Source organism: Lepidochelys kempii, chromosome 1 (genome assembly GCF_965140265.1).
Source record: "Lepidochelys kempii isolate rLepKem1 chromosome 1, rLepKem1.hap2, whole genome shotgun sequence".
Taxonomy (NCBI): domain Eukaryota; kingdom Metazoa; phylum Chordata; order Testudines; family Cheloniidae; genus Lepidochelys; species Lepidochelys kempii.
Genome location: NC_133256.1, coordinates 302,925,942 through 302,932,563, shown reverse-complemented (window position 1 = coordinate 302,932,563; position 6,622 = coordinate 302,925,942).

Sequence of the window (6,622 nt, the reverse complement as noted above, 5' to 3'; positions counted from 1 at the left end):
TAGTTATCAAAAGGATAAACAGTTTCGTGTTAATTACAGAAATTATGCATCCATTTAGGTGTGGAATTAGAGTTGCACCCACTGTAACGTTATCAACCAGAGGAATTGAAGAGTGAAGGAATTCTTGTGAGTGTAAAGGAGAACCCAGAGGCAACTGGTGTGGTCTTCTCTTTAAGTGTGCAAGTGCATTTTCAGGATAATTGGGGAGCTAGATGTGCGCCTTAAACTTAGCTGAGCATTTGCAGTGTCAGCAATTATGATAAATTGGAAAGCCTCGGTTTGCAATGTTTTGAGCTCTAGTCCTTCCACACCTCACAGACGGAGACAGCTAATTATGAAATAATTTTTCAAAATGTTCTATTTTTTCTTATTTTTAATTTTGCTTTATAGTGCATTTTTAAAATACATTTTAGAATGAAAACCACAGACGAAACACAATTAACTGAAAGAAAATACATTCAGCCAAAAAAAACAAAAAGAGGTTTAAAACCGTGTCTGTGAGAAAATACAAAACAATGAAAAAGCAGACCTCATAAATATAGTTGCAGTAAACACACAATGAACCTGACCACCACTGCATTACTTTGGCTTTATTCTAATATAAATTAATTGCAGACAAGTGGACAGATTCTCAATTATTGTGATAGAACTATACCAGTCTACACCCACTTGAGGCTTTGTCCCTTAGCCTTTAAGCTCTTCTGATCACTGACTGTCCTCGTGTACAGGAAGGCACTGCCTCAGTCCTGAAGAGCTAAAGCTATGTAAAGACAAAAAACATAAAGAAGGGCATGGAGAAAGGCTACAAACAAGTGTGATGATTAACACCTTGATAGTCCTTATTTTTTAACCCTTACCTACTAATTTTACTTTTTTCATCTTTTGTGTACATATTGTTTTCATTCAGGTCTATTTACTGTTTTATATTGGGTTCCAGTATAACTTTATTTTGTTTTTGTTTGTTTTAATTTTATTATAGCTACTTATTTATAGAGAAGATACCTTGTTTTTACTGATAGTCACTGTTTGAATGGAAGGGATGAAGAGAAGTAAGAATCTACATGGAACAAAAGAAGCTACAAATAGGATATGTAAGCTAATGCTTACAAAGGGTGTTGATTAGAGCAGTGGGTCTCAGACTTCATTGTACTGCGATCCCCTTCTGACAACAAAAATTACTATACATCCCCAGAAGTGGAGACCGAAGCCCGAGCCTGCCCGAGCTGGAGTGGCGGGGCAAAGGCAAAGCCCGAGCCCTGCCACTCCAGGCAGGAGAGGGGTCAAAGCTGAAGCCCAAGGGCTTCCGCCTGGGGTTGGGGGGCCTGTAACCTGAGCCCCACTGCCAGGGCTGAAGCCAAAACATGAGGGCTTTAGCCCTGTGCAGTGGGGCTCAGGCTTGGGCTCATGCCCGGGCCCCAGCAAGTCTAACACCAGCCCTGGCAACCCCATTAAAACAGGGTCACGATCCACTTCGGGGTCCCGACCAGCAGTTTGAGAATTACTGGATTAGATTCATATTTTATTTCACACAAAGATGTGGCAATCTTTCAGAACAAAACCTGGATCAAAGCAAAACTCACCTACTTTGTTTATTAAAGAGAAACTCTTAGCAATTTGCTAACGTTTAATTATCTTTCAGCAAATCTTTTGGAATGTCAGGTTACACCCAGTGAGTTTTCGGTTTCATTTTGGTTCCCACCTCATTTCTAACCATCATCTGGGGTAATCGTAAATCAGCGGTTGACTGGCATTCCTCCAGGTTCTTCAGGGGTGGTTATCTAGCCTGTCTCCACCACTTAGCTCTTTGGTGGCCTGGGAATTGACAAAATACAAAGAAGTCTGCTCCCAGCCCTTTTACAAAATCTACTTGATTTACATTATTAGGAAACCACAGAGCCTACAACCAGCACTATTGCTACTCTTTCTGCAGCTGAGGGACATGGAATCACTCTTTTGATTCCACGGCTGCTGCTCAGCCACAATGTCATCACCCCCTACTCCCTACTTGTCAACACAAAGCATAGACAGCTAGCTTCCTAGCTACCACTCCGTCCTGTTCCTTCTAAGAACGCCTGTGAACACATGCACTTGCCTGACCTGCTTTCCCACAGTTGGTACCCACCCTGACACAGGTGAGGAGCTGGCAGGGGAGAGGCAGGTTGCATGGGGTGTGCCATGTCAGGGAGCAGAGGAGGTTTCCTGCGCATTCAAAGTGCAGAGAGGAGGGACTGCCTCACTGCTCTGAGAAACCGTCACAACTCACATTTTGGGGAGCTACCAGTTCTCGCTATGTGGCCGCTGGGCATCAGGCAGAGCAGATTGCTGATCCAAAACAAGCAGAGTAACTGTTTTAAGTGGGCTGAGGGTAAGGCCCCCCCTATTCCAAGCAGTTAGCAGAAGTGTGAAATGAAAGGGGGCTTGAAAAAGAGTAAAGCAATCTTTCCGCAAGCTGAGGTGGATAAAGAAGGAAACGGAGCCAGCCTCTCTTCCAACGTTCCTTTATACAGATAATGGATGCTGTTTAGGTTTGCCATTAGGTATTTGCCCAAATTGCTTTTATGAAATAATTTCTGTTTAGTTCAATGTGAAGTACAACTGCCATGTCATTTTTACACTGAACTTAGCCTATGTTTTCTATTTCCCAGCTTTACTTGGTAATGATGAGGAAAGACTCCCGCAGCAGATCTGAGTTTCAGCTGAAGAATCTAGAGGAAAGGATTCCTCTTTCTCAGCTCAAGTGGGCAGCTCTGTATGGTAATGGATGTTTTAGAGGAAATGTGTTGTTCTGTGAGCTTGTTTGTGCTCATGTTGAAGACTCCGTTATCACTTGCGTTGGTGGCTGATTTCATTTGACAGACTGCGGCAGATTCATGTATATTTATGACATTTCAGGTTTAGATTGGGCAGTATTGAAAATAATGCAGACTTGCACATGCACAGTCACAGTCCGCAAATTAAAACATTCAGCATTTGCAAGATGCCAGCATAGATATTTTTAATTTTTCAGAGCACACCAGCACATCTGAAGCTTTCACTATTGTCCGGGATGATAAACATCAGACACTTGAGCTCTTTGAAAAATAGATTAAACACTCACTGGCCTACTGCTGCTTCACATTTTTCTTCTCACGCTACAAATGCTGTGTTTAAAATTAGCCAGTTTTTCATATTATTTATAATGTGCTGTCAATTTTCTCTAGAACCACATTTCTATGTGTGTGGTCAACAGCTGAAATGAAACCTGCCTTTGGCTCTCATGCAGGCTCATTCTTACCTGGTATTTGTCCAAAGAGCTAGGCTCCAGCGTGGGATGCTGGGCCACAGAAACTCCTTCAACAACCCTAGAAAAGGACCCACTGGGGATAAAGTTGTGGCTCAGTCTACTGTTATCACACACTTTAGCCCCTCCATATCCTTGAGCAGGGCTCTGGCTCTCAAGGATGTACTTCATCCAAGATCTTTTCACTTTATCTCCTCTTTTTCTCTAAGGTGTCAGTTAAGACATTTTTCCTAGCCCTGGATGTCAGCATTTCCATGCTGAAGTCTTTTAATGACTATGATCACATCACCTGTTAGGTGTGGGGAGGCTCACAAATCAGAGGTGAATTTTTAAGTTTGCAAATAAATGAAATTTCTTCCAGCTCATGAATTCAGTCTTAATTAGTTTTAATTAATCGGGACCTATTGCCTGCATTCATCCCGTGGTGCCACTTCCCATCTCTTTCTCTTCAGGTCTCCTCTTGCCGGCAGAGACCTGACACTCCCTATCCCACTGGACAGTCTCGATCTCAACTCCTGATCTGCTGCACTATTTGAAATTATTAAATCCACTGTTTATTCCTATTCAGTTTATTTAACAATCATCCTACCACCCCTCTTCTTTCGGAGATTCTTGTCTGTCCTGAACAAACATCAGAGTTAGACAGCTTCTTGCAGAATAATTACTATAAAACCAAGGTACAAATTGGGGCATGTTACTGATGTATGTGTTATATCACACTCCAGTAATCCTTAAGATCATATTATCAAAAAAATTACTATCATGTAATGCATAAAATGTAAGGTGAATAAAATTTCAGAGCGACTAACAAATTCCCAATGGGCTACATCCTACATCCACTTCTCAATAAATAAAAAATAATATTTATATATTAATTCCAACACACACAAGTGCATTAACATGGACCCAACAGTGGTGATCTCCATTCCTAAGTAACACAAATACGGAAAAATACAGGAAAATCCTGAGTTAATACAGTTCTTTCACAAACTTCAGAAATGACTTTTTATTTTATGGATGTTTTATTTAGTACACACACATATAAGAATGAAGGATGAAGGCTGAAACGAGGTTGAAGAAGAAAAAAGGGGAAATGAGTCTGCCAGCAGAAGTGGATGGGGCTGCAGGGGACAATGCAGTAGAGCTCTGTGGGGCTGAGGTCACTGTAGGTAACGGGGCCACTGAAAGAACCCTGCTTTGACTCTTGGTCTGGGTCCTATAAGTCATGGATAAATCCATTCTGTGGCCACAGTCAAGGCCGGCCTTAGGGAAAATGGTGCCCTGGGCCAATTAGTATTTTGGCGCCCTTTCTTTGAGTTTGAGAATGGCAGGATGGGGCGCAGGGAGCGAGCACCAGTTCCTGGCCCCAGAGCGGAATTTCTTAGCCCAGGGGCTCCTCCAGCCATACACCCCCTGACCACCTATCAGCAGGTACGTAGCCCGTGCCTGTGGGAAGGGGGGAACCCAAGGCTGGCCCTCTGGCTCCAAAGGGGCAAGCCCTGCTGCCTGCGCCTCCCTACCAGGCTGACAACGCCAGGCAGCATTGCCCGCCTCCTGCCTGGCTGGCCAGGGGCTCCAGCCCCTGGCTCACCAGCACTCATCCCACTCTGGCAGCCCAGGTCCACCAGCTTACAACACTGGGACGGCGACCCCCGACCCCCAACCACAGCACCTTGGGCAGGCGCCCACATTGCCCACCAGTAAGGCCAACCCTGGCCACAGTTCTGCCATAAATTGCGTGCAGATGGAGTGCCACATCTGGCTGATGTCAGTGTGGTTGTGCTCAAGCACAGCAGTTCATGTGTGTGCAGTGAACTGAAAGAACAGAGCTAAGGTTGGCTTCGATTGCAGGCAAATACTCTTTCTCCACTAACATTCTTTTGTTGTCAGATGTGACCATTGTCAAAGGCAACAGCATAAATGAAAGAAGTGGGGTCAAAAATGTATATAGGTGATGGTGTATGGCAAACTTGCCACCTCCACACACCTTCTTGGCCTCAGTTTTGCCCTACTGTCCTTTGGCCTACTCTGGCCCTAGAAGTGTCCTGGGCCTCCAGCTACTTTGGAGAGTCCTGCCCCACAGGACTGGGGCCACAGAGTTCATTTATGGAAACAAAACAAACAACAACAAAAATCCCAGCTCTCCCTTAGCTGGGCTTTATCTCGAATTAGGCTTGGCCCACCCTCCAGATGAAAGCAGCCAGGTTAGTTGGTCTCTCCAGCCCCTTTAATCCTTTTATTACATGTGCAGGACGGGTTAAACATGGCATCACACGGCATAAATATGCCCTATAGTGACTAGAGTACAAAAAACACAGAGGTCCCTTCTAATGAAAACACAAAGCAATGTCCATATCTTCATTTTATAATGAACACTAGGCCAAGTTTTCCCTCACCATCATCGAGTAGCATTGTGTCTGCTGCTGGAGTCCCAAGCTCACTAATCTTCCTGAAAGAAAAAAAAAAAAGGTGACAACTATGGGATCAACAGACAGGCCTTAAAAATCTGAATATATTTTATTTTTCCAATCCTTACAAAATAGTTAAGAGAATGCTTCCCAAGTAACAACCTGAACAGCAGAGCTAGGAAGAGTCTTAAAACATTGTGCAATGAATCAGTTCCATAAAAAACAAGCTAACTAAACCTACTTCCATTTAGCCTTTAGCCTAATTGAAGCCTCACCTATTCAGAAGCATCCACATCCTAGTCAAGGAAAGGCTAAAATGAAACTAAAATAATTTATGACAGGTCTGAATATAAAAAATTATTTGGGAACATTGTTCATATACAGATACATTGGAGAATTCCCATTCATCAACACTTAAAATATATAGAGAGAAAAACAAAATATACATAAAATAGGACAGTGATTGTGTTTTTAGCTAAAACTTTGTATAAAAATGTGAGCAATATGTTTTAGAAGTTTGTATGTATCACCAGAACTCAAAGTTAACACTACAGCCTAACAACATTTGTGGAAGTACTTGAAATACTTGGGAACCAATATAAAGCTCAGAATCCACGGTGATGAGCAAATTACAAACCTTAGAATGGGGCAGAAATAAATAAATAAATTAATTAAAATATTCCTTTATTCTGAGGTGACTGACAGGTAGAATCTAAAGGAAGCATCAGCCCTTGGTTTGTCGATTTATAGTATTTTCATTTAATAACAAATTTTTATTTTCTGATACAGTAAATCTTAATTTTTCTCCCTGCCACTTTCTCCTCAAACCCACACCACTAAAAAAAACACACAAAAGGGATCCTTTTACTTGCGCGCTAACATGTTACTATGTCTCTGCCCAGGCAGCCACGGATAAGTTCAGGTTCTGACTCCC